The 26,486-nt window shown below is 38.5% G+C and overlaps 1 protein-coding gene across 13 annotated transcripts in view; it reads left to right on the top strand.

Moving 5' to 3' along the window:
- ATP2B2 (ATPase plasma membrane Ca2+ transporting 2) overlaps nt 1-26,486 on the top strand; it is a 409,447-nt gene that overhangs the window by 181,423 nt on the left and 201,538 nt on the right. Inside the window, exon 1 of one of the 13 annotated variants that reach the window (XM_051627774.1) lies at nt 24,514-24,536. The exons of the other annotated variants lie outside the window; for them this stretch is intronic. The gene's annotated coding sequence lies outside the window, so the exon portion shown is untranslated. Of the gene's footprint in view, nt 1-24,513; nt 24,537-26,486 lie in introns of those variants that run through there. 13 annotated transcript variants of the gene reach the window in all.

Genomic DNA, 26,486 nt, shown 5'->3' with positions numbered 1-26,486 from the left:
TGTGACACGGGCGTGAAAATTAAAGTGGTACGGTCAGTGCTGAAACTGGTGATGCAGAAACTGGAAACTCTGCCAAAGATTTGCTTCTAATTGGGACAATTTTCATTTTGAAGTTTGCTTGCGAAGAGTTCTGACCATTGCTGGATTGGAAAATGGATAAATCCTTCAATGTAGAAAATGTGTGTGTATATACATGCACACATACATAAGAACACCCCAAATAGAGACCAGTGGCTATAAAATCCTTTTTTGTTGTTTAGTCTACTGTGTAGCTTAATTCCATTCAAAGTTATTCTTTCAGTGGTTCACTTGAAAACAATAACAATTTTGTACTCCCTCCCACACACAAGATACACTCCCTTCCTCAGTAATTCTTGTTTGACCTTACAACTAGTTCTTTAGAAACTTTCATACCAGCTGCCAGATATTTCTGTTTAGGAGCTGCTAGTAGCACATTATACCATGTTGGTCTGCTTTTTGCATTTGTTCTGCAGTGAACAGAGAGCTTCTAAGCTGGACGTCTTAGTTAATTCAAAATATTATATGGATTTGACTTTCTCTCCCGTGGTGCTGCCTTTTTATAGCAGCCAAGTCCCTCCACAGTAATGAAAAGACAAATATGGGAACACTTGATATAGCTTGAGATAAACAGTTCTGGGGAGCTATGGCATTCATTCCTGCAAAAGATTGGACAGACCATGGAAGTAACCACTCCATTCCATTGTGTCACACGACACCAAACATCTATGGTGATGCCCATAAGGGCTTGATTAAGCCAGTTTTAATTCAGTTTAGGATGGAAGAGGAGTTATACCTACTCTGCTTTTACATCTGTAAGGTGAGCAAACCAAATAAAAGCCTAGAAATAGGGACTCTTCCCAACCCTATTATTCTATGACTTTAAGTGAAGATTCATCAGCTTCTGTGGGAAAGGCAGAGGTGTGACTTTCTGTGCTTGCCCATGACAAATAGTCTCATCAGGAAAAAAATAGGTAGACCAGTGTCAGTGGTTTTGAGGTTTTTTTGAACTGCTTTAAGGATGGAAAAAATCTTGATGTAGTGGAGGTATTTCTGAGGGTCTCTCTTAACTGGTGGTAAATTCTTATGTTTGTCTTGCTGGAAACTGAGGTCTTGACTGCAGAAGGACTCGGATCTAATTCTCTTTGCAGTGCATGACTTCAGCTGTATGACTGTGATGCTGGTGTTGGAAGAAGGCTTTTCTGGCACAGCTCTCTGGGCCTGGTGCTCAGGCATGATGGCAGTTGTGAGGATCTGACCCAAGGAGTATGGTAAATACATAAACAACTAGGGAGAGGGAAAGGAACCAACCAAAAAGCCTGTGTGGCTGATTTAAAATCTCTTGCATGTGTTCTCCCAACGTGTACCGAGCAGTACAGCTGCTATCAATCTGTCCTTCATATATCCACACAATCTGCATGTCCCAAAAGCCTTCAGCAATGATGTGTCTCCCTTGAGCCTCATCATCAAAGCCCAGTAAGGTTGATTTTAGCTCTTCATCTCTCTTAAATATATACCCATAGGAGGAATGTAATTTGCTGTGTGTCTTTCTGAGACTTTTTGAGATGAGTTATTGAGAATTGAGGTCATGCTAGTTCAGCCTGGCAGCTGAGTCCCTCTGCTTGGTTCTCTCCATAACCAACATCTCCCTAGAAATCTTTGACTCAGATTTGCTTGAGTGTGACACAGTCTTTCCCCTTTTTTCAGCCTGCTGGCTGTATCTGTTGCTTGTTGATCATCTTCGGCATCATCTGCTTTCATTAGCATTTGTGAACAAAGGAATCAATCAGAATAAACCCAACTAATAGCAATATAGGAACAGATTATCATTTTGCAAAGCTGAACTCCCTCAGAGGAGATTACATATTTAAATTGAACCAATACAACTTCATAAATAAACTAAATTGAAGATCATCTGATTTTACTTTTGAAGCCAAGTCATTTTCATCCATACTCAGCTTCTCATATAAATATTTCCCAACTCGGTTTGATTTTTTGAAGCATTCTTTTACATGTTTAAAAACCAGAAAATGTGCCAAATTGAATCACAGTTGTGTATAGTGAATAAAAATCAAAGTTGGGTATATTACCTAATAAGCTGAGATCTGGCAAGAGGAAGTGATCGCTTTTGTGGGTATCCAGGTAGTGGTGAAAAAAATGTTTGTGAGAACCTAATATTTCTCTCTAAATCTATCTGACTGATGGCATGTCTGAAAAAGCCCTTTCATAAATCCCTTCTGTATAGTTCAAAAGGAAGCAATAGCTGGTTAGAAATCTGTATAGTTCCCCAGGGAAAATTCATGCAGAACCTCTGGTGGTGCAAGTATTACACAGATGGTCTGCATTTTGAAGACATTCTTGCTCATAGGTGGAAGAGGAGCTTTGCTACATAACTAATTCTCAGAACTGGGAACATTCAAACACCCCAAATCTGTTACTTTTCATTTGGAAATGCACTTTAATAATAATTTTATTAGACAAGAAAAAAACTTTTAAAAAGATATGTGGTAATAAGGTTGAAGAATTCTTGTTAAATGATTCAAAGAGTGTTCACAAAGCCAAAGTAATACTTAGTCCACCCTATATTCAGCCTAAAAAACATAATCAAAAGCCATTCTCCAGAAATAGATTTAAATGCAGTTCTTTCTTGCATGTTTATTACATTGTAACATACAGGTTGTAGGACTGACCTGTCCAATGACTTCAGTGGCTGAAAGTAGTTGACAGAGGTTTTCAAAACTACTTAATTTCCAACTACATCAGATTTAAGAATCCCAAGAACTTTTTTTGGTTTAATATCTTGAAGATCAAACAAAACACGAGTAGTGAAACAAATTTCTGCAGGTTTTTTTCCTGGTTTTAATCTTAACCCATTTATTTATGTCATGACACAGCAAATTCTCTCCAACAGTAGAAAAAAAAATATCTTGTCTCTAAGGTTTGTTTTCATATAGAAACCACTAACATCTACAGTTTTAGTAAAATTGTAATTTTATTATCACAGATTCTTTTGGTAGTAGCCAAATACAACTTTTCCCAGCATTTGAATGGAGTGTTTGCTGTGTGCAGCAACAACAGAGCAGAGGTTGCTAGTGGGTCAGAAACGTTGTAGATTAAGGAGTATTACGAGGGAAATGCTCTCTTAAGAAACACTGGCTGCACACAAAGTGATGAAGCTAGTTTTCTTCTGGCTGTTGAGGACAAAACTCTGCAGCAGCCCCGGTGGCAGAGGCCCCCTGTTAGAGATGCAGCCCTCGGAGTCCTCGGGCTTCTCTGCTGTGTTTAAACTGCTGCGCCAAGTGATGTGAGCAGGAGCACCACAAGGGCACTCTGACTCACACAGGCTGTGTCTACGGTGAAGGTCTTGCTGGCAATAAAGCTGTTTGCAATCTGGTTTTTGCAAGAGCTGCTGAAGGGAGGTGCAGGCCCCAGGAGGAGAAGAGCTGCCCTAGGCAGGCCAGAGCTGCTGGTTGTCTTGAAATCAAGCGATACCGAAGGTGAGACCTGGAATTACTGAATTTGTTCTTTGACTGAAATGCAAAGCAGCCACCAACAGCAGGGGGAAATGAAGCTGGTTTTGTTTGTTCAGTCTTCCTTCACAAATGAGAGGCCTGGACAGGTCTCCTGGGTTCGGATTTTATCACGTGGCAACCGAAAAATACGATCCTTTTGGTTTCTAAATGCAAACGGTTTTATCTGAAATCCAGGAAAATTGCTAGTTCTAAAATGAAATGTGCAGCCAGTATCTTTGTTTGGTATAGAGGAGGATTTGTGCTGATGGTGTGAATGTTGATGCTTTAGTACTTCCTTACATTTTCCAATGTCCTTGAGGATGTTTGCAGTGATGATGAGAGTGGTTCAAGAGCCAGATAAACATATTTTGTGAAATATTTCCATAGTCCCACATTTTAGAAATATCACTAATGGAGAGGTACTAGTCCCCAAATGATACATTCTTGATAGGGACATGCTCTTCAGGATACAGGTCAGGTACAATCATGTATATTTAAAAAAGGCATGAAATGCCTTTAGTGTTTTCTGCAAATAGCAGTTACTAGATTTTGACAATTCTTGCAAAGGCCTGATACAAAAAAAAAATAAATGGCAGAATATCTTTGGTATTTTTTTGGTAATGCATCTGCCTGCAGAGAAAGAAACATAAAAGCATAATGGTTGGACTTGCTGATCCTAAAGGTCTTTTCCAACCACAAATTATTCGCTGATAATTTAATGCAGTTTTTCAAAACAATATTTTGACTTTTCTCTTGTGGATTGTAACAGCTCCCTTGCCACTGATCTCCTGGGTGCATTCCAAGCTTTATGAATATACCTGCTATTTTGGACATGATTAGATACTCGCCGTTATCTCAACTATCTGCTAATTGCAACAACTGCTTTTTTATGTATTCAGATCTTCTAAACATATTGCTTGCAATTGGAAAAGACTGCTAGAAAACCCCCCACCCTATTTTTAATAGATAAAATGCAATCTGATCTTTAGTGGTTTAGCCACCATTACATATAACCACTATATTAATATCTATAAACCTGATACTTCTCAAACAGCGTTTTTTTCATATAGTTTTGTATGGATTTCATATGTGAATAATCAAGGCATGGAAAGTGTGGTACTGCCTGGCATTCAGACTAAAACCTTACTTGGTCTAAGACACTAAATATTCTCTTATGCACAAGATATTATATTTTTTATTAAAATCTGTATGCATGAATCACTCCCAGGAACACAAGGTAATGTACTTGGTTGCAACTCAAACAAAATAACCTCGTTCCAGCAAATGTTTCTAATCAAGGGCAAGGAGTCTGGTATGATGCTGCAGAATTATTTGCTGGAGTTGTGCAAAGAATATTTTTAACTGTGTGTTGTCGGGAGTTACTGGGGCTCCTGCAGTAAATCCAACAAAACAGGGCTGGGCAAAACTGAAGCCCAGCAGTTCCTGCTGGGGACCCTTCTCTCGAGGAACTGGCGAGCGTGGTGTGGAGGGAGGCCCAGTGCCCTTCACTGGGACACACGTGCCTCTAAACCAGCAGAACCAAGGGCAGGATTAATATCAGGGGTTGGTTGTGGTAGGAGAAATGCCTGTAACTTTGGATGTTATGATTGAGAATTGTCATCAGTAGCTTTCTCCAGAGAGAACTACTCAATCGCAGGCCTCCAGACGCTGTGTAATTTGCCCTGCTGGCTCTCTAGAGAAAACGCTTCCGGAGCCGTGTAAAAGTGGAAGTCCTAAATATAAGCTGAGTCAGTATATTCTTAAAAGATCCCATTAACCCCGTGGCCTCCACTAAACATCCTCTGGTTCTGAGATACATTATCTTACATTTTGTAAAGTAATATATGCTACATATGGATAGATATCTTTGGCATCAGTTGGCAGTGACCTACATAGCAATTTGGATCATGACCAGTAAAACATTTGGAGGATAAAGAAAAAGAAGTACCTGAATGAACTGGAACTGCTCTTTTTTATTTATTTTTTTTTAAATTGTCTATTTAAAGCATTTCAGCCTTTATTGTCACGGATATACAATTCTGTTATCTGCTGTTTGTTCTGGCATGTTTTTTCAATAACATCTGTTTTGCAGAGTTTTAACCTAAACTGTTTCTTTCTAGTGGAGCTGCAGTAGATGAGGCAGCTCACACGTGTGCATCAGGGCTGAAGTAGCCCTGATAATTCTGAGTGAATTATTTGCAGATTGTCCATTACAAATCTCTACTAAAGAAACTGGATGAAGAAACTGGGAACTGACTTGGTCTGTATTTTAGGTTTATCTGTTGACTAAAAAGAAGTTACTTTTTTGTTTTGTTTCGTTGCATAGCTGGATTTCATTTCATCTGCTTCCTAGACAACTGTCATAATGTCTTTCTTGGTTAATAGATGCAGTAGATGTCCCTGCAGTGTTCTCATAATAATTTTTTATTTAAGTTTGTAAAGTGACTGGTTTTTGAATGGATGGTGCTTGCGTATCTGAGTATTGTTACAAACCCCACTGTGCTGTTTTTGAGAAGCATAATCGGAGTGTGTGCTATGTGCAGTCTAGATATTACATAAATAATGCATGTAAATACATACCAAGAAATATGAGGAGGCAGGTTCATGTGGTGCCAAGAATACAGAGAAGACCCTGGTAGTACAGGAAGTGAAGACAGGATAGTGTGCAGAACCACCACACTTCAGAATATTAAGAAGGGAATGGGAGCTGAAGTGATCGCTGCCTATCAAAATGATGCATTTGCAATCATCAGAAGTTTCTGTTTGATTTTACACTGTGTTTCAGGTACTGAAGGACTCCTTAGTCTCCCTTTTCCTTTCAAAGCAGTTTATTGAAACTTTTTTATAAAACAGAACAGTGATAAAAACTTTAGACATGCTCATAGGTGACACTTTGCATCTGAAGATACTTCAAAGCTCTCCATAGTCTGTCCAGGCATTTTCATATATCTCTTGTCTTTTTCCTTTTTCTGAGTATTTTGAGATATGTAGAATTTTCTGCAATGGAAAAAAACCTGTTGAAAGCAAAACAAGTGACCTGCAATGGACTATTAGTCAGATCATTCTCCAGGTGAAACATTTAATTTCATGCAAATTTAGGACTGTATATAGTATGTGTTCATAATACAGCTATTGTGTTGTTCATTTTTTAAATGTGCTAACACTATTAATATAACCTAAAAGCTTTATGTGGGGTTTTGTGTTTTAATACTTTGAAATGGTGTTACTTTTCTTTCTTCTTTTCAGTTGAGCCTTCAGCAGTGATGCCTGTCTGGACAGGTAGATACTTTCTGAAGACCATTCTCATTTGTCTTTATCACTCTGTCTATGAAGCACAGAAGCTATTTGCAATTTATTATTATCTCTTTTGGTCCCTCTTGGTTTCATGCTGAGAATATAGTCTGTTACACAGGTAGCAGATGAATCTTTTTTTCTTTTCTTTGGCCTTAATTTTTTTATGTTCTGTGGAAAAGCCTTGTGCTGCTTCAGTTATATCAGATACTTCTTACCATGAGTTCAAGCAGTGCAGCAATGTGTGTTTGGGTCCAATGTTGCATTTCATCTCATGTTTTATTTTTATTTTCCTTTTAAAAAAATAAATCTCAAGCTTGTGAACATTTAACTAGAAAGTTAATTTTAAAATGTGGTGTAATTGTTAGAATCAAAGTTAAAGGTACTTGTTTTGCATGGCCAGTAGAAGGCAGAGAAAAGGGGGAACACAGGGTGTGTGTTTACGGAATTGGGTGTTCTATAAAGCTAATTTTAAAAACAACAAGTTTAAAAGTGTGTATTTATGTAAGCAGGCTACTTTTGCAAATAAGCTGAAGAAAGCATGTATAAATACAGGTAGTGGTTTATGATTATTTGAGCACAAGGCATCAGATAATTTATAAGGTAATACCAAATTACTGTGCTTTGTTAACACCTCATGTGCCTTAGTATATGTTGCTGAAGCCATCCTTCTTTTTCTGGAAGTTCATGGAATCATGATTCCTTTGACTTTAATCATTCCAGTGTAGTAGATTTCTGCTTAGCTGTCAGACGTGATGAGGATTAAAGCTTAGTATTTGGAAAATAAACATCTTGGGCCAGCTAACTTTAACACTGTTGAGCTTCCTGCCTGCCAGGAGATGTGCTGTTCCAAACCCTGCGAGGCCAGGGGACAGTGCTCTGGGCTAGGCCCTGAAAACATGCAGTGGCTTTCCTCATCTACTCTACTGGCATGTTTTCTCTTCTGAGCACTCAGTTTTGCACTCTTAACATTCCCACAACACATTTCTGTCTGTGTGTGTGTAGCCCCTGTGCCTGTGTGTGTGTATATATATATTTTTTTTTTGTATATATATATATATATTTTTATATATATATATATGTATACAGGATTTTTTTTTTAATTAGAATGCTGATCAACTTACCTGCCCACGTTTCAATTGTCAAAGGTTTAATAGAGGTTAATTTAAACAATTAAATGTTAGATAAAACAAATCGAGTTAAGTAAAAAATTGTGATCAACAATGCATAGTGGCCTAAGTTGTGCCATTTTATTTTTTTGAGAAAGGATTTACAAACAGGAGTGTTTCTCCTATACTGGCTTCAGTGCTGTCATCTGAACATATTTTAAGGACTATGAAGAAGCACTTCAGGCACATTTTTGTTTTTCTAAATCTGCAAATTGTTTTTATATGTATATTTGTATGCAAGTCTGTATTTGTGCTGGAGTGTTTTTCACAGTAGCCATGGGATTATTCTGACTACAAAGGCTGAGATGTTTTTTCTTGCAAACCTTTTGACAGGTTTTCTAGGGAAGAACATATACCTGAAAATATAGTAATAAATAGTCGTCAGTTATTTGTAGCAGCTCAAAAGAGTGGAAAAATGGCTTTGGGGGAAGAGATTCAATTTCTTAAAGTAGGATCTTTTAAAAGGTATTGACAGTTTCTTGTCTCATTTCAGTCTTTGTCCTCCCACTCTGTGACAGCTGCTGCTCAGCATTTTTCTTCCTCTGCTTAGTCTCGTGAGCAGTGGTGGGCTTGGGTTTTTTTTTATTCCTGTTGGTCTTGAGCTGTAAATGGTGCTTATAAATATCATGAAAGCTGGTAGGGGAAGAAGCAGGTAATGCCGCGTGTTTTGTTGGAGTTCTGATCTTGTAGATTATTTACAAGGCTAGTGTCAACCACATCCCCAGTGTGGTGGTAAAAGACTAATTAGGCAGTTACATCTCTCATTAGGGATTAACCGGTCTGGAGAATTTAAACAGTGCTCCAAACTGAAGCTAAGCAGAAATCTTCTAGAACTAAAGGAGCTGTTCTGCTTAAAATACCTTGATGGAGCTTCAGAAAGTTATTACCTATTGGCAGTCACATTGTCATCTCCGGTAAAAAGCATTAAGAGCATTTTAATAGTAGCTCTATTTTGTATCTTTTATCTGGGTTTATTCCCAGTGTGGTAGGTTGTAGCTGCATAGCAGAACACATGGCTAAACAAGTTGTTTTGTAAGCTGAAATTGGGCTTCCTACAGATCATGCGCTGTGTCCCTGAATTCTTACGCCACAGTGTCCCCCTTCCCCTGTAGATGATGATGTGTGCTTCCCCTGTACTGTTTCACATTTGTCTCTGAGCCACCCTCATGAAATCCACATCTTAGTGCATTACGTGCACAGCTCCTGTCCTTTCTCCTCCCCCTCTTCCACCCCCCCTGCCCCATCTCACCTTCCTTGGCTGCTGCTGGGACCAGCACCTGCCTCTGCTGTTGAAGGGTGTAAGAAGGAAATATGAAGGAAAGTTGGAGGACCTAAATACTTGTCAGTTTTCTCTCCTCCATCAAATGGGTTGTAACTGGTAAGTGAATTCAAAATATGTCAGGGGAGGGGGGGGATAGGCAGCATAACAAAAACCTCACCTCCTGGGGAGAGCGCGCTGAACTGCAAGGCAGAGCGTTTCATAAAGTTATGGAGAAGAAAACTAAATTTGTCACTATAACCTCTGGTTTTGCCAGTGTCTTAATAATAAAAACTGCAAGAAAACTAAGCCTCTTCTGCAGCCAAATGTCAGTACTGTGTTTCATAAGATCTGCCTGTGTTAATACAAAAATTCCATACTTCATTGTGGTGTGTTAAAGGCAGAAATGTGTAATGTTTCCAATAGGAATCCATACCATGGAGGTTATAATCCACCTGTTAAAAATGGGAAATATCCCACACTCTGCCAGTTATACGAGGCCAAAAATAATTTATTTGAATTATTACTTCTCTTGGTGGAGTATTGGTGAGTAAAATAATTAATTTTGAAACATTTTTGCAGCAGATGCCCAGAATGCTTCATTGCTCAACACCAGTCATTGGATTAGGAAAATGGATTACATCTGTGAGTGATGAGTTCTTAAAGCCCCTGAATGATATGATTTCTGTAAATGTCTGCTTGATGGCATTAACCTTAAGCATTCTGAGAAACAACTGACTCCATAATGTAGGTTTGCCTTTACCTAGTATTTTGCACTGAATTTACTCTGTGTATTTATTCATACACAGGTGAGGTCTAACTGGAAGTCACTTAAATGAGTATGCTTGGTTTCAAAAAAGATGTAGGAACTAAAAAATTGCCCTACTTGGGCAGATTATGGATCTGCATAGACCTGTGTTTACATGGTCCTATTTACCAAGTGAAGAGTGATCTTTGTGAAACAATAGCATGAAAAGATTGTGTGTTTAAATGAGGGCATTACTTAATATTTAGTACATTTTATCTTATGTTTTCTTGCTAACAATACCACTTTTTAAGGTTTTGTAGTGCAGTCTGTCTCAATGGGAGTTCAGCTCTGACATCAGGGTTCAGCTGCCATCATGAAGCCTTTGAATGAAGCCTCCACTAGTCACTGGTGTGCCTGATTCTTTTCCAGTGAACCTGTGGGGAGTTCTCTGTAGAACTAGTACAGGAAAACCTACTTATTTCAATTTTGCCTGCCTAAAATAGCAAATAGCCCAGCAATAAACTATGAGTTAGTTGTAGTAATTTCTTTTTTTTTTTTTGCCCCTCAACCTAGAAGGTTGAAAGTTTTTTTCCTCAGACCTGAAATGGTATGTTATGACTTCAGTTTTGGTGCAATTGGAAAACCAGTTGTGTAGGCAGAAGTTCTCTGGCTGGGTACCTGTTTTGAGGCACATGGTGAAAAATTAAGCCATTTGGCTGTGGGAAACAAAGTCTAAAGAATGGGATTGGTAGTTAACCTTGTTCACCATGACAGTTTTGGGGAATTGTAAGGGGTAAATGATCTGCAGTACCATCTAGCAGGGTATATAATTATGATTCTCTTTACACAGTTAGGTGTATTTTCCTTTCAAGTTACTTTTGATTAATAGATGAACAATATAGCACTTAAAAATATGCCTTTAGGGGCCGGCTTGTGACTGCGTGTTGGCCTGAGTGGGCCTGGAGCTGGTGGTGGGAACTCGTCATGTGTCTCCTGCTTTTAGAGCAACCTGGTGCTGCTACTTGGCTTTGTGGGTGGGTTGGGTTCCAGTGACTCACAGAGTGAGGTCAGACATGGACAGCTTCGCTTGACATAAGGACTCGTATTTGCTCTGCGCTTGACATCTCCCTTGACTCTGTGCAGGGAAAGCTGGAACTTTAACTGCCAGGTGGCAGGAGAAGGGAACATGAATGTGCTGATGTTTTCTCTGAAACTTGCTCTCTGTGTCAATTACACTGGACCCACAGATATGACAATTATGTAGGCAAAATAAGCACTAAGAGTGACACTGAGGAGGACAAAAGCCCAGGTCACCTAGGCTGCTGCGGCCCGTTGAGATGATTTATTCTGAACTTCCATGAAGCAGGTGATCAGGTACAAAGCAAAACCAGGCATTTGACAGCAACGTAAGAAGTGCAGAAGATGGACAGGCTTTAAAGACTTCAACTCCTTTTATTCCCCAGACATACAGAGTAAAGGAGTTCCTGCTGAGATCAGTGCTGCAGAGACAGATGCCTCCCAGCTACCTTCCTGTCTCATCCCTTGGTTCCTGACACTGCAGCTGTGTGGCAGACATCAAAATTACCATACTTCAGCTTTGAGGTTTACCAGGCATTTCTTTGGGGACACCTTGTCCCAAGAAAAGAAAAAAACCAACCAACCATCCTCATTTACAGACTTTTATTTCAAACTCCTGAGCTTTACTTTTGTCCTGGATTTCCTTCTAGTCCTTCTTGCCCTATTAGTCAGATATTCTTTTTTGTGCAAATGAGTGGGAAAAAATGGGTAGGAGTCTTTGAATAACTTCCTGGATTTGTGTGAGAAACCTAAATGAAGGGAAATATGCTCTTTCTGAGCTTTGTTTTGTGCAACAGCTGTACTAAAATCAACATAGGGTAAGAAATGGATGTCCTACTTCTGCTCATTGATTTCCTCGGTAATGTTCTGTTTGTGCTCTTTTTCATGGTTCCATTTTGTGGTGTGTTTGAAAGGTTTCAACTCCTGACAAGATGATGTGTTTATTATTTTTCACTCTTGCTGGCCAGCTTCCCTTCCGAGCTCCACTTCTGGGTTTTACCCTCAAGTCAGATATTACTGCTTCAAAATGTTAGCCTAGATTACCTGGTTGTAATTGAATTAATAATAACGGAATTCTAGAATTTTTTTGGCTCTCTTGGCTGATGATTTATTGAAGAGACTAAAAATATGCAGTGAACTCCATGGAGATTTTATGTTAAAAATGGACTGAACTGAACAGATAAGATTTAATTTGATTTAAAATCTGTACTTTTCATATTGACAAATGGAAACCAACATCACAGGAAGACAGGGAAAAGAAGTAAAATGGTCACCTGGCATCAAAAGCTATTTTCATCAAAAGCTATTGCTGAATTCTTTCAAAATAAAACTTTGCCAGACTGATACGGTTAGATTTGGAATTACTGATCTAGTGAAGGCTACTTATTGTCTTTGCAATCTTATTGCTGGAATATTTTTGCAAAGACTGGCATAATTTGTTAGGGTTTATAGATGTTTCAGTCTTTAGAACTGTTTTCTCCTGAGTGTTTTCTATTCTCTTCTTAAGTGATTTCTTAAGATTCCTCAAGTGAAGGATCCTGACAGAGTACTAGCAGTTCATGTAACTTTTTACCATTGTCACTTTTCTATGTACTATACTATGGATGTATAACAATACATTTAAGTAGGTGGTTTAACATTTGTTTAGTTTCTTTTGGGTTCTCGATGTAATAGTCTTGTTTTAGCCATTACTTCACACTTCAGTTTTTTCCATAATTAAAAGAAGTTTTGTGAGCAGTATGAAAATCTCATCACAGAGTTCATACAGGAGACAGGTGACAGAATGGTTTGGGTTGAAGGGACCTTTAAAGGTTATCTAGTCCAAACCCCTGCCATGGACAGGGATATCTTTCCTTAGATCATGTTACTCAAAGCCCCATCCAACCTGAACGTGGACAATTCCAGTGATGGGGCATCCACAACTTCCCTGGCCAACCTGCTCCTGTGTCTCACCATCCTCACTGTAAAAAATTCCTTCTTTCTGTCCGATTTAAACCTTATTTCAGTTTTATACCACTGCCCCTAGTCCTGTCACTGCAGGCCTTGGTAAAAAGTCTATCTTTCTTATAAGCCCCCTTTATATATTGAAAGACCATTATAAGGTCTTGGAGCCAGAGTGTGCTTTGTCATTGAAATGCAGAAACATTATTCATAGGAAAAACCCCACTTTTAATTTAAAAAGTAGATCCAGTCTACATTGCAAGTGCAGGGGAGTACAGGCATCATGGTTTTTCATACTGAACTGATCAGTATGCCCCATGTGGACATCATAAATTACTAAAATATTATGTGAAAGAGAAATGTATTAAATCTATTTGCTTATTCTTTCAGTAAATCTACCTCTTTGAGTACTGGCAACTATTCCTTGAAGATATGGTGTCTATGGTTACGGTTTTCTTGGAACAATAAACAACAGTGACTGAATGGCTTTTCCAGCCAGAAACAAGATCTATTATTATGCATTCATTTTGTTATTAGCAAGGCTTTTTAAAAGAAAGATTGAAACTCAATACTGTGTTGAAGTTGCAAAAATAGAAATACAAGGTATGGTTTATGATTCTTCCTATAAGAACAAAGCTCTCAAACACATGGCATGTGTGTCCCCTACATATAAATATTTAAGTATCAGTTTCTCAATTGAAAGTATAAATGAAGCTGAAGTGGAACATGGGTTGTGAATTGTGGAAGACCAGTTTGAGGCTTGTGTGCACCCAGGCATGGTGAGTCTTGCTGTCCCAGCTGTTGTACAACAAGAATGTTTGAGCCGGTGCAGACGCTTAGTATGGTCTAAACTGGATGAGCAGGATGTAGAGAACAGATTACAGCAGTGTTTATTGGTAATTAATTCTGGTGTGGGATGTAGAAGAAGCATTAAGTGGTGTATAAGTAGTGTCAAAAGAAGAGGTGCTGTGCGGCCTTGAACAGTTTGTGAGTTAACTGAGCAGTAACTCCAGAGGTTTCTCTAAGGAGAGGAAGAAACAGTCAGCTTTGCCTAAGTAAGACTGAGATAAGTACACTTTCAGTTTGGAAGGTGTGTTCTCAGCACGAAGAAGTGAACTTGGCAGTTTCTTTGAACTTGACATTGAGATTGTAATGAGCTTTAAATAGCTGATTCCCAACACCCTCCTGCTCCCTGTGCCCGTGAGGTCAGCCAGGAGGTCACACACAGGGAGGTTGGCTTGGGCATGTCCCCAAGCAACATTCAGTCCCTTGAAAACCTGTCAGTTCATCAAGTCTCACTGAAGTGCTACTGGCTGAAGATAAAGCACAGATTACCCCATTGCCATCTGTTAGAAGCCTCCTGCCTCCCTCATGGCCGAGGTTTGGTGTGTGAAGATGTGGAACAGGTTAGGAGGCAAGATGACATAGCAGAAGAGGATGGTGGGAAGATCTGCTTCTGCTTGATGTGAAAAGCAGGTGACCAGACCACACAGTCCTTGTGTAATTTCAGTGACCTCCCATTTCACTGCTTTTACTGAACAGTATTGTTTCTTAAAAGCAAGTGCAACTTTCTCCTTATATATTTGCACCATTTCCTTCCAGAGCATCCAAACTAATTTTAATTTCTGCAGTAAGAATGGTCTGGGTTGCATTTTCTTGGTTTGAGAAGAGCCAACTGACAGCTTGAAAGCACAGAAGCAGAACTGGACTGGTACCTGCAATTTTAAGAAGAGATAAAAAAAATAAAAATCATCATCCTTGTTATACTTCAAGGACATACATGACCTTGACTTCTCTGCAGTGAGATCATTGTGCCTGATGTGTTTGCAGATTTTCATCAGGAAGGTTGGCAGATAGAACCAGAAAGGAGAAATACAATGAAAATATTTTCAGCCAGATAAAGTAGATTCAAAATCTTTCACATAGAGTACAAACTTAAATGAAAATAGCAATTGTTAAATAACTTTGGACTAAGCACAAACCAGGCAGTTTTGTTCTGAAACAAATCCAGAGCATTGGTGTTATTCTGGAACAGTAATTCTGGAATAGTAAATTCAGCTCATGAGAAGAGGTAGCTCTTAGGGCCTGTGTTCCCAAGTGAAGGATCAGCTGTAACAGGTAGAAGTAACTTAGGGAAGGGCAAGAGAACTACCAGAAAATACCACTTCCTGGGATGCCTGTTAGTCAAATAAATAATTGTGACCTTATTTCTCACCAGATGTCAGGGAGTAGATTGGTTTTAAAATCAGAATTAATATGTTGTTTTGTATAGTGAAGTAACCATACGGTTAGAATGCTGTCACCTGTTCATGATACTGATGAGAGATGAGAATATCAAGTCCATAGGAACATTTTTACTACTGTGAGTAGCTTTGGAGTACCTAGCTCTCAACATTTCAACGTATTTTTAATGAGCCACTAGAAATACTTTAGCAACTATTTCATTGTTTAAGGAGAATCTTGTTCCAGTTCTGCAAAAAACCCAAACCAAGCAAACCCTCACTCTCTCCAACCTAGCAGAGTAGTCTGCAATAGTGAATCTACTCTTTTATCCTAAGAGGACAACTTTCTGGGCTGACTGAGGCACTGGAGGTGTTTGCACCACTTCTGTAACTAGTTAGAACCAGAAAACAGAAAATTTCAAGCTTTGTGATAAAAATCTGTTCTGCAGCAAGTTCATCCATACGTAGCAGCCTCCTCCAGTCTGTTATTTCCCTTAGGTGGAGCCCTGGGGTGTTTAGTAAACTGAGCTGTCAGGGTGCTGTGCCTGCCTGGGCACACAAGCACCCACAGATGTTCACCAGGCCTCCCATCCTGCTCCAGGAGCTGTGAAGCCACATGATACAAGGGAGGGAGGAATATTTAGGACCTTTCAGTCCCATTTGGTGGGATGTTGTACCATAATTTTCTGCATGTAAGAGGAGGAGCCTGCCCTCTGCTGCTTGTTTTCCCTCTTCTATCATGAGCAGGTGAAGATGGGTTCAAAGGGTCTCTAATGTCACAGTTCTTGAGTTCTACTGTAATTTGAACTTCTTGCCAACAATTCCAGTGAGCATCTTTGCTGGTGTTCAATTTACAATAGAAACAATTTGTGAAGTTCTGTGTAATTTACACAGAGGAGTATGTAGTTTATGATGCTGACTCTCAAAGCAGCATTCCTTACAGTTCCTAATTTAGCATAATAAAAAACCCTAATGGTAGTAAACAGTTAATTGAAACCTACAACCAAGGTTTCTGTCCTTCGTGCTTATATGATAGAAGAGAGCAGCTCTTTTCAGCACAGTTTTTGGGTTTTTTTCTCTGTGCTGAAATGTTCTTCCAATGAAGAAAAATCCACCCCAATGCATATTAGAATTGTGGAGAGAATTCCTTCAGGCCACTGTAAGAGAATTTATGTCAGTTTGCCTCTGGAAGGGATACAGGCCTGTGTGAATTGCCTTCAACTGCTTGTGATTCAAATAAAAGATGTTCCTGTTCAACACACTCTTCTCTTAGTTTTGTCTTTTTTGTGCATATGATTAAATATACAAAACCCCATGAATACAGTTCTTTGGTGCTTGCAAAAGCGTTGTATCACAATAACCCCTACATAATTAAAAAAAAAAACCTTAAAGATATTTACAATGGTTGATGGTCACGTGTTCTTTGTAATGGTAAAGCTTCTGCTTTTGAATATCTCTTTCTATTGTACCTGTTATAAATTATATTTCCATTTTTATGGTGTCTTGAGCTGTTCTACAGATCCTTTTCACAAATGTACAAGAATATAAAATGCTGTGCAAAAAGTGGATTTTTGAGAATTGCTAGCTTGTATTTTATAATAGTTGTAAGTATTAATTTTTCTACTAAGGACTGATTTGGAGTCTTTCAAGATTATTTTTAAATAACCTTGGTCAGCATTTTCTATTTCTATTTTTTACTAAGATGCTCATGCAACTAATAAAAATACAGATTAAATTTCATCTAGGATCATAAGGAGGAGCAAAATAAACTCTTTGTATTATTAACAACTGATTTTTTAGTCATTGATATGGGAAGATTGGATTCATATTCATCTCAAATATCAGCAAGAAATTATTATCTGGAGCATTTCTGAATTCCACCTGGTGAAGTGAAAAATTACTCAACTGTCCAGAGTGCACTTACCAAACCCTTATTGCACACACTGCTTGTTCTTAAACTCAGGCTGAGTAGCAATCTCCAGCAGAAGAGACTGGTGGGATTTTTACAGATACACAACTGTTTCTTATCTTCATACATGTGTGCTTTCCTCAAGTCAGTCTGAAATTTGAAGAATGACTTTCCTTTCTGCTGTTTCATACTTAGAAGAGGTGATTTTTAAATTCTGGGTTAACGTGTAGTTTAGATTCTGCTGGATGAAAAATATTTAAATTTTCAGGCTGCTGAGAGGCTTTGCCTTCCACTGAAGCAAATGGTTTGATGCAAGATGAGACACTGGTGAGGAATGAATGCTCTTTTGCATTAATTTGTCACTGGGGCAGAATATTTCCCTGACCATTATAAATCTCTTTCTAAGGTCACTTCTTGTAAACAAGAACTAGTTTGAAAAGTGCCCTGGGATTTCAGCATTGTGGTGCTGCCATGATGATTGCTGCCATGCTGACTGGTTTTCCCTGTGAAACATTGATAAGTTTATGAACTAATGCCTGTGTTGATACATACTTTTTTAACCTGAGAGATTTTTGTCATTTGGATAAGGGCAAAATATCTGGTGCTTCATTTTCGTGCTTCATCCTCTGAAAAAAATCTCGGAGTGTGTGTGTGTGTTGGTAGTCTGAAAGGAGAGTTCTGAAGTTCCCATTTATCTTTAGAAAATGCTTTGTGCTGAGGGTGGTTATGCAAGCTCTTCTAGCTGCTCTTATCCTTCCAGGATGGGTTCTACATGAATTCAGATAAACAGGCTGTGTAAATGGTGTCGTCTTTGTGATCATTCTGCCCCTGGGGGGAAAAAAACCAGAACAGACAAAACCAAAATTTTCTATTTTAATGGCTTCTATTTGGTGATTTTAGTGATGTGCCTGAATTTCAATTTATTAAACAGCAATCCCTTTGAATCTGTAAAATATAAAGGACTGTAGTAGGGACACTGATTCTCGTTTTTACCTGATCTGGCACCTGAGGTGCTAAATGTCCCAGTACTTCCACACAAAGACTGGGGGAAGCTGGAGGAGAGTGTTTGAAGAAGCAGTTGCGTTGCACTTGCTGAAGGGTAAGCAGCCATACACCCTGATCAATTAAATATCAATATTTTAAATAGAGCCAGCTGCACCACTCAAATAACTGTGAAACACGTTTCCAGAAGTGCAGACAGTGAGATGTGTATATAGCCAGCTGTAAATTCTCTTTTGATTTATTTATTTATTTATTTATAAATTTACTGTAGTTTTTTATTCTGTGTGGGGTGTTTTGGTTGGGTGGGGTTTTTTTTCCCCCTCATTAAAAAGGTCAGGATTTCTTCCCTATAATGCAATTGGCACTTCATACCAAAACCACAGTAGGTGTTAAAAAATACAGACTTACTCTTCTGGATTCCTTCAGCTGAAACCACTGTGTAATTGTTCACTGAGTAGCTACTGTCTAAGTTTCTTAGGAGATATGTATTTGCAAGTCAGCATTACTTGGCTTTGTAAGCTGCACATCTTCTGTGGCTGCTAAAAGCTTTGAGAGGAATCTGAAAGCCCTCATCAGCTTACTGAGCTTCAGCTATTCCTGGAAACCGAGGTGGGATGAGCTGTGCTTTCCATGCTGCTCTTCCCACTTCCCAGGGGCCGCAGCAGGAGGATTTCTCTGGGGTGTCTTGTGTATTCTTGATTCTTACATGTTCAGCCCAGCTGAGCTCTGCTCATGTTTGGATTGTGAAAACAGTCTCACTTTGAATTTTCTGGTATGTGAGTATATTATGTACGTGTGGCATTGGTTCTGTGTCCCTGCCTAGGCAGGGTGGGTGCAACTAGATGATCTTCAGGTCCCTTCCGATCCAAATACTCCTGTGATTCTGTAATTTCACCATGTAAAGGAAACTTGCCTCTTAACTCATTCTGGAGCAGGTTTCTTCTCTGGGATGAGTAGTCCTTTTGAAATTAGTGGAGCATATTTTTAAAACAGTGTTTGTGTTTGGCCAGACCTTTGGGATATTGTTATTATAGTTTGTGTGTTTTCATTGTCATAATTACAGAAAAAACATGCTGGGGAATGAACTCAGTGAGAACACAAAGTACATGAAAGTACACAAATTCAATAGTTAAACCCTGTTGTCTTGGTTTAGGATGTTGAACATAGCATATAATTAAATGATAATTTTACAGAGGTTGAAAGGTTTTTTGCAACTTAGGCTTCTGCTGTTCTATCTACTTTAAAAGGAGACGAATTACTCAAAAGACTGGGTGGTTCTTCTGGAAAAAAAAATTGTAGAAAACATTTATTTTTGCAACGTGCTCCTCGAGCAGAAAATCTGTTCCTACATCACAGAAAGGCCTGTCACAACAGATGCATGTGGATGGATTTAGACTAAAGAAGTTGATTGAGAGAATGTTTGATTTGATACTAACCAAACTGTGTTTGGACATTGGATAATGTTACAGATAAAAGAAATGTGTGTAGATTATAGAGACTATGAAATAGATTCAGTTTCTTGCCATTTTATTTCTTTATGTCATTCTGGCTTGAAAATTGCTAATAGCAATTGATTTATTGTTGGGTCAGATTTTGGGCCCTGCCCCTTGACAGTTTTGAATTAATGCATCTCTAGAAATCATTGGAGCAAAACTGTTTTGTCTTGCTTATGCATCTAAGTATACAGCAAAAAAAAACCAACAACCCATTCCTTCCCATGCCCTCTTTTCCTGTAACACAAATTGGCTCCAATCCTAATTGACCCAGGGAGAAGGAGAGATGACTGCTCCATGGCTTTCTGTGTGTTCTCAAACGTCAGCCAAGAAGTTCAGTGACCTCCTCACAGCGCTGGCTCGGGGGGCATCGCCCACGGTGTCAGGTCCATGTGACCTGCATGAAGATGCAGGGGTTTTAAACGTGTGTTTGTAGGTTTGTTTGTGTTGTAATGACAGCCAACGCTGGGTTACAGGTTTTTGCAGTTGTCTTTAAAATCTGGAGAGGTAATGGCTGCCTTGCACTTACCAGTTACCTTTGGGGGCAGGAACTTGACACCTTCATAAAATATTACTGCTCGTTGCTATCTATACATCTTCAGAATGTGCTGCAGTGGTATGTCTGAGATGCTGCTGCACTAGCACAAAAAAATCTTGAGTTTGTTTTGACCTGTCTTATGGATGAGGTCGGATTTCCTTTACATGTGCAGATTTTGTAGCACATTTCTGAGATGTTGGTGAAATACTGAGGTAGGGTGGGCACTAGCTTATGAAATGTAGAGCTTGGAGGTGATGTTTCATGAGGTCACTAGCTTATGTGGTGCCTACCTAGTAGCTTTTTTTCATAATTTGTGATTTTTACACCTTTTTCAACTCCGTTTGCAGAGAATTGGAGTAAACAAAATTGTTTGAATATGAGAAATGGAAAATCTGATATAAAGGTCACCTCTGAAGCTGTAATGGATACAATCATATTGATTTAATCAAAACCACGTGTTTATTTCAGGCTTTTGGAAGACAGTTTTTCTTTCAAAATCCTAGTTTCTTCTGAAAGTTCTTCTGACAGAGCTATTTTATACATAAATTTGAAACCACATTGCTAAACGTAGGGAAACACAGGTAAAGGTGGCCTCCATTTTCTATTACCCTTTGCCAAATTCATTGCTTCCCGGTTTTGTGATTCATTCATTTCTTATTTCTCCTGCGTATTTCTTTGAATGAGGTTGGAGATTTTAAAATGTTGCTGAAAGTAGCCTTCTGATTTCCTACAGAGAAAAATCCAACTTAAATGTTGAAGGTATTTTATGGCTTAAGAAACTAGGGGTGTTTGTGCCCTTCACCAAAGAAACAGGATCCTCTCTCCACTGATATTCCATAATTTCCATTCTTCTCTATTAATTCCTTGAAATTACACTCTCCTTTAACCTTGTATATATGACTTGATGCCGTTATTTGTCATCTTGTATAGACTTAGAACATTTATCTCACATAGACCTCTTAAAAAAAAATGATCTGGTGTTAATGTTAGAGGTTTTTCTTCACTTGGACAAGAAATGATATTATCTCGGTTACCACAGTTATTCAGGACAGTAACTTAAATTAATACACAGGAAAATGTCTATATCTGGCTAACAAAGACAATTTTGATAATATAATGTGAAGGAAGCATTCAGTTTGTGCTTCATCCAAATTTCAGAGCAGTAGCAGAAGGGATTTTCCTAAACTTGTATCTTGGAAAGGCCTTGAACCCTGATTTCCTGCCCCATGAGCCAAACTTCTCTCATTTGGTTTCTGTCACTTTAAAGCCCACTCCAGTGCAGATTTTTGGCTTTTTCAATTGATCACAGTAGTAATAAAAAAAGAAATAAATACTACACCTCCCAACTGACTTTTTTGCCCCCCTGGTAAATGCAGATAAAACAATTTCTAAGTTGTTCAGGATGGCAAGTTTCATAAAGGGTAAGGTAGATAAGCTACTTCAATTCTTAAATTTAGGCTCCTCTGCTCAGGTTCAGAATGGCTACTAGGAAGTGTTTATCTTCTTGTAAGTGGGAACGACATGAAAAAGTGTTTATTTGTATAAACATTTGAGTGCCAACAGTGTTTGCTTTGAAGTGACATTTTTACCTTTTACCTGTGTGGGAGCAAGTACTAATGTGCTTCCCCCCCCCCCCCCAGGTCTCATTGTTCATCTGTATGGACACAGTTGCAGTTTTGGCCGCCTGTGCTTGGGGCACAATGTTCTTTTTGCAGGTCACGCTGCCATTTGGGCTTTGAGTAATTGTCTGGTATATTTATTGGTTACTTTGTGTCTGCTGTAAATAAGCTCCATAGCATGCTGTACAATATGTGCAAATCCTTGATAAATCAGAGTTACTTCTCAGCAAAACCAGTCAGAAATGAACCCTAAGTCTGGGCCGTGTGCGACGAGTGAACAGAGCTGCTTATGGATGCATGGAGATGTGTTGCTGAGCAAACTGCTTTGATTTGCAGAATATGCTGTAATTTTAGAAATTGGGATTGGAGTCTTAAGTAGCTATGAGACAGAATTGTAAGTATATTTCAGGATACACCTGGATTTTTAAGTCAAATCAGCATAGAATCCTGGCAGGACACCAGTAGAACATGTGCTAAAGGTGTATTTTAATTCTGCTGTTCAAAAGGCAGACTTGCTAGATCATCCTGGATTTATAAGAATATGAAAGATAGCAATTTATTACAGTTTTAGTGCTTTATTGCTCAAATTCTTGTTTAGACATGAAATATGAATAAAAGTCCATTATTTTTAAATAGGTACTTAGACTGAATTCTAGCAAATGGATCTTTATCATATTTATCACTTTGACCTTAGAAACTGCTCATCATACTCACAGAAATTTCTTCCCAGTACTTAACAAAAATATTTTATGGATGTTGCACATACTGCTTTCCTGTAGAGGTATAATTTTGTTTTATTTTTGATCATTTGCATGCTTCAAAAGCACTTTTTTAACACGTTGTGTAGTGCCACATTTTGTTTCTGTAATATTTTTAAGCGTTTTGATTACCTAGATTTTAACAATTGAATAGTTGGGTGAAGCTATTGCTGGTGTTTTTGGAGTCTCTACACTCACAAAACCAAGAATCTAGGACTGTTCTTCACCTCAACTGTGCTGTTATGGAAGTTCTGTACAAGTAAAATACTTCTTTAAATTCTGATTGCTCAAGAGCCCATTAACTCACAGAATTGATCTTCTAGTATACAAGTCCAGCAATGCTTATTCTTTAATTCAACATTGTAATTCTTCTAGACTGCATTGCAAATATTTAGGAGAAAATGTTATTTTCAGATTAAAGATCTGTGATTTAAAGGAATCAGCAGTTAATTCCACCACTTTTTCATAGTATGACAGTGAAAAACATAATTTGCAGCATGAAAACAGAGTAATTTTGACTGAGATAATTTGAGGATCATTTTAAAAAGCTACACTAAAAGCGTGTTTGCTTTTAGATATTTAATAATTCTTTTCTAATCACAAATCTGTCTGTTATTGATGGGATAAAATGTTTATCTGTGAGAAAGTAATGGGTTTTGAAAGCTTAGTGGGTAATGTTAAGACAGTATGATGAGATTGTTCTGTAGGATTGAACCTCTCCTGGGCTTGTGCAGATGCACCTATCAGCTTGTTCAGGTACATTCTGGTGCAGTGAGAAACAAGGAGTGAGTGATGGATGTTCAGAACAGGCATTAGTGTGTGTACATACATCCCTCTGTATATTTTCTTTCCCATAAAAATATTGATTTGATTTATTATTTTTTTTCACGTGGATTACTACTACTTGGCTCACTTATTTTTGCCTGGACTTTTTTAAAAATCAAAGCTATTAAGAGCTTCCCCTTTTCTCTTTTTCTTTATTTCCTCCAAGCTTTAAGCTGAGAATAGTAGTTCAATATATTCATATGTCTTGGAAAAAAAACCTGTTGCAGTTAAATTTTGTCAGGTTTTACAAAAATAGAGAGCTAGGCTTACACATGGTGTCAAAACCTCTGAAGTGCAGGTGAGAACTACGAGCAATGACTGAGTTGCCTCCCCTCTTTTGTAGTATTTTAGTGGTTGAGGGAGTCTGGGATTCAGTTTCATCTTCTCCTTGATCATGTTTAATCCACTACTTACTTTCCAGAAGATTTCTTTAACAGGTCACTTGCATAGTGTTCTGGGTTTGGTGTGAAGACTTTGCTACTAGTCTTCCATTATATATAAAATACTTAAATGAAGAAGTAAAAATCAGGGGTGGTGGATGGAACACTTAATAGCTTCCTGTCTTTTCAGTAGTATCTCTGAATAGTGGTTTGTAAGAGTCATTATTTCTTGTTTAAGTGCTTTTAACTTTAGTGGATCTTGTTTTGCTTAATTCTGTGCTTGGCTTACATTTGTCCTGTGAGTAAAGAACTGTCTTCTCCCTGGCTCCATAGCCTGAGGTGTGCACAAAGCCCAGGCTTGCTTTTCTTGAGTGGGCACGGTGCATTAAGGAATTAGGAACACAGGAACTGACAGGGCAGATGAATCCACTTTCTTACTTGTCTTCTGTTGCAAACGAGTGAATTCTGCAAGAGATGGTTTAAATTATCTAGAATGAAAAAAAACCCAATCCTGTAGAAATGTGATTTTATTTTTCGGGATTTGTTAATAAAAGAAAGCAATTACCTACTCTTGTTCCCCCCTCTGGGTTTTGGGTTGCCCTGTGCTGTGTGTTTTGCATCCAGGAGCTCTGGGCTGCTCCTGCCTTCCTCAAGGCAGTGTGCAGTGGCTGGGAAAGGGAGAGCAGAGAGATCCAGAGGGGGTGGAGAGAAAGTGCTCCTGCAGGAAAGGTGGGTCTCCTCTTACACATGTTCAGACGCTCTGGAGTTGGGCTTAGGTAAGTACATGATATTATGGTCATTTGTGCTTCCTTGCTGTAATGGGTAGCTCTGCCTCCCTTGCATAATTTATCTCTTGGTTCAGTAATACAATCCCAGTGGTCGGAGAATTTCAGGTAGGAATGCTTTTAATGGTAACTTTCTGGCTGTACTTTGCTATCCATCAGGGTGGTTTTATGCTGTCTAAACGATTTTTGGTGTTCTGAGGGGGGTACACAAGTGGGCTGTGTAATCAGCAGCAACTTGGGTCACTTTTAAGTGTAAGGCAGGTATGTGAGCTTGTGAGAGAGAATGCCCATTATTAGTTTGCACAGCCAGAAGGCAAATGATAATTGCTTTGAAGACGTTCCCCTACATTTTAATTTTAGAAAGTATGATAATATAAATGATTCATTATAATAGAACCACGTAAAAGAAAAAACTGAACTATTACTATTTTTGCAGAATGTATTACCTAGTGATGATGGTGATGCACCTGAAATACTAATCAACTGTTTATATTCTTACCAACAACTGGCATATAGAATATTTTTTAGCTCCTTACAAATGCAGTGTTTTGGGATGAATTTCAGAGCTGGCAGTAAATGTTGAATATGATGTGAAATGGAAAGAAAATCTTTGGAAAGAAAAAGGCAGCCTATTAGTGCACTTTATCAAATAATGCTTGTACTTTGCATAGAACTCTGTATTGAAAATTTGCATCCTTTCTATTTAAACATCATCTTTTAAAAATGCATTCGTGACTGTATTTTGCCTTGTCAGAATTTCCCATTTGCTGTTGCTTTATTCTTTTCTTACTTGCAGACTCATGCAATAGCTGTGAATTTTCTTTAACTTGAGCTTAAGCACCAATAAGCAAAATACTCAAATATTTATTTTGGTGGTTATAGCATTTGTTTCTGAACTATCCAGACCTGTTAAATGAGTAAAATTAGATGAATATTGTAGCAGAACATGGAATGCATCACTGTTTCTCCTCCTTGTTGGAAGTATGGATAGAGGAAAACAGATTACAGGATGGTTTTGATAAAATACAGCAACATTTTGCAAGTTTCTGTGTTTTATGTAGTCAAATGTTGCTTATACTTGAATTTTGAATAGATTCACAGTGCACTTTTAGCTGACATTCAGATGGTACAGAATGTCTGGAGAGAGTGATACATTTGGATTTGCAAATGCTTATATGAAATGTATAACTTCTCTGAAAGGAATTAGCTGAGAAGGGATTCTCAGAAAGACTTTTTTGTTTTAAAGGATTCAAGTTACATCTGAAATATTGGCAGACATTCTGCCATTCATCAATGTAGCTAGAAATGGATCTCAGGCTTTTTTTCACCCCCTCTGAGGGAAACAATCTATAATTTTTAAACTGTTCATATGTGGGCAAGTCTGTGAAAGTGAATTCTGCCTGAAAATACCCCAATCTGGCAAGGCATGGTTATGTAACTAGGATTGCATAATAATGCATTTAACGATATTCTAATAGGAGTTTACTTTTATCACTGTTTCTTTAGGAGAAAAGGTTGCGGGGATGTGACTAATTACCCTCCTTCTTTAAGGTTATCAGGTGTCCTGATTTTCAAAGAGTGTCCTTGCTAACAGGGACAACCCTGGAATCTTGGAGGCTTTCTTGAAAATGGGGCAATGTTCTAATTTCAGAAAAATCCCATGTCAACCAAATACCTGAGTGACTCCAGAGCCTCACGTGGACTCTGAGGACTCCACATCTGTCTGGGGTGGGACCAGTACTGGATACCCCTTCTCTTAGGAGGAAAAGGTGTGAAATACAGAGCTGCTCCAGCCCCCAGCTACCCCATTTCTGGGGACGAGCACTAGTAGAGGTAGAAACATCTGCCTCCTCTTAGATGTAAAGGAAATAAGTTGTTTGTTGTTTTTCTTATTTCTGTTTAAAGTATGTTCAGTTTTTCCTTTCTGTAAGTTCACTGTAG

The sequence above is a fragment of the Apus apus genome, chromosome 9 (assembly GCF_020740795.1).
Source record: "Apus apus isolate bApuApu2 chromosome 9, bApuApu2.pri.cur, whole genome shotgun sequence".
In the NCBI taxonomy this organism is placed as follows: Eukaryota; Metazoa; Chordata; class Aves; order Apodiformes; family Apodidae; genus Apus; species Apus apus.
Note: the sequence above shows the minus strand (reverse complement) of the source record. Positions and strands in the feature narration are given on the sequence as shown.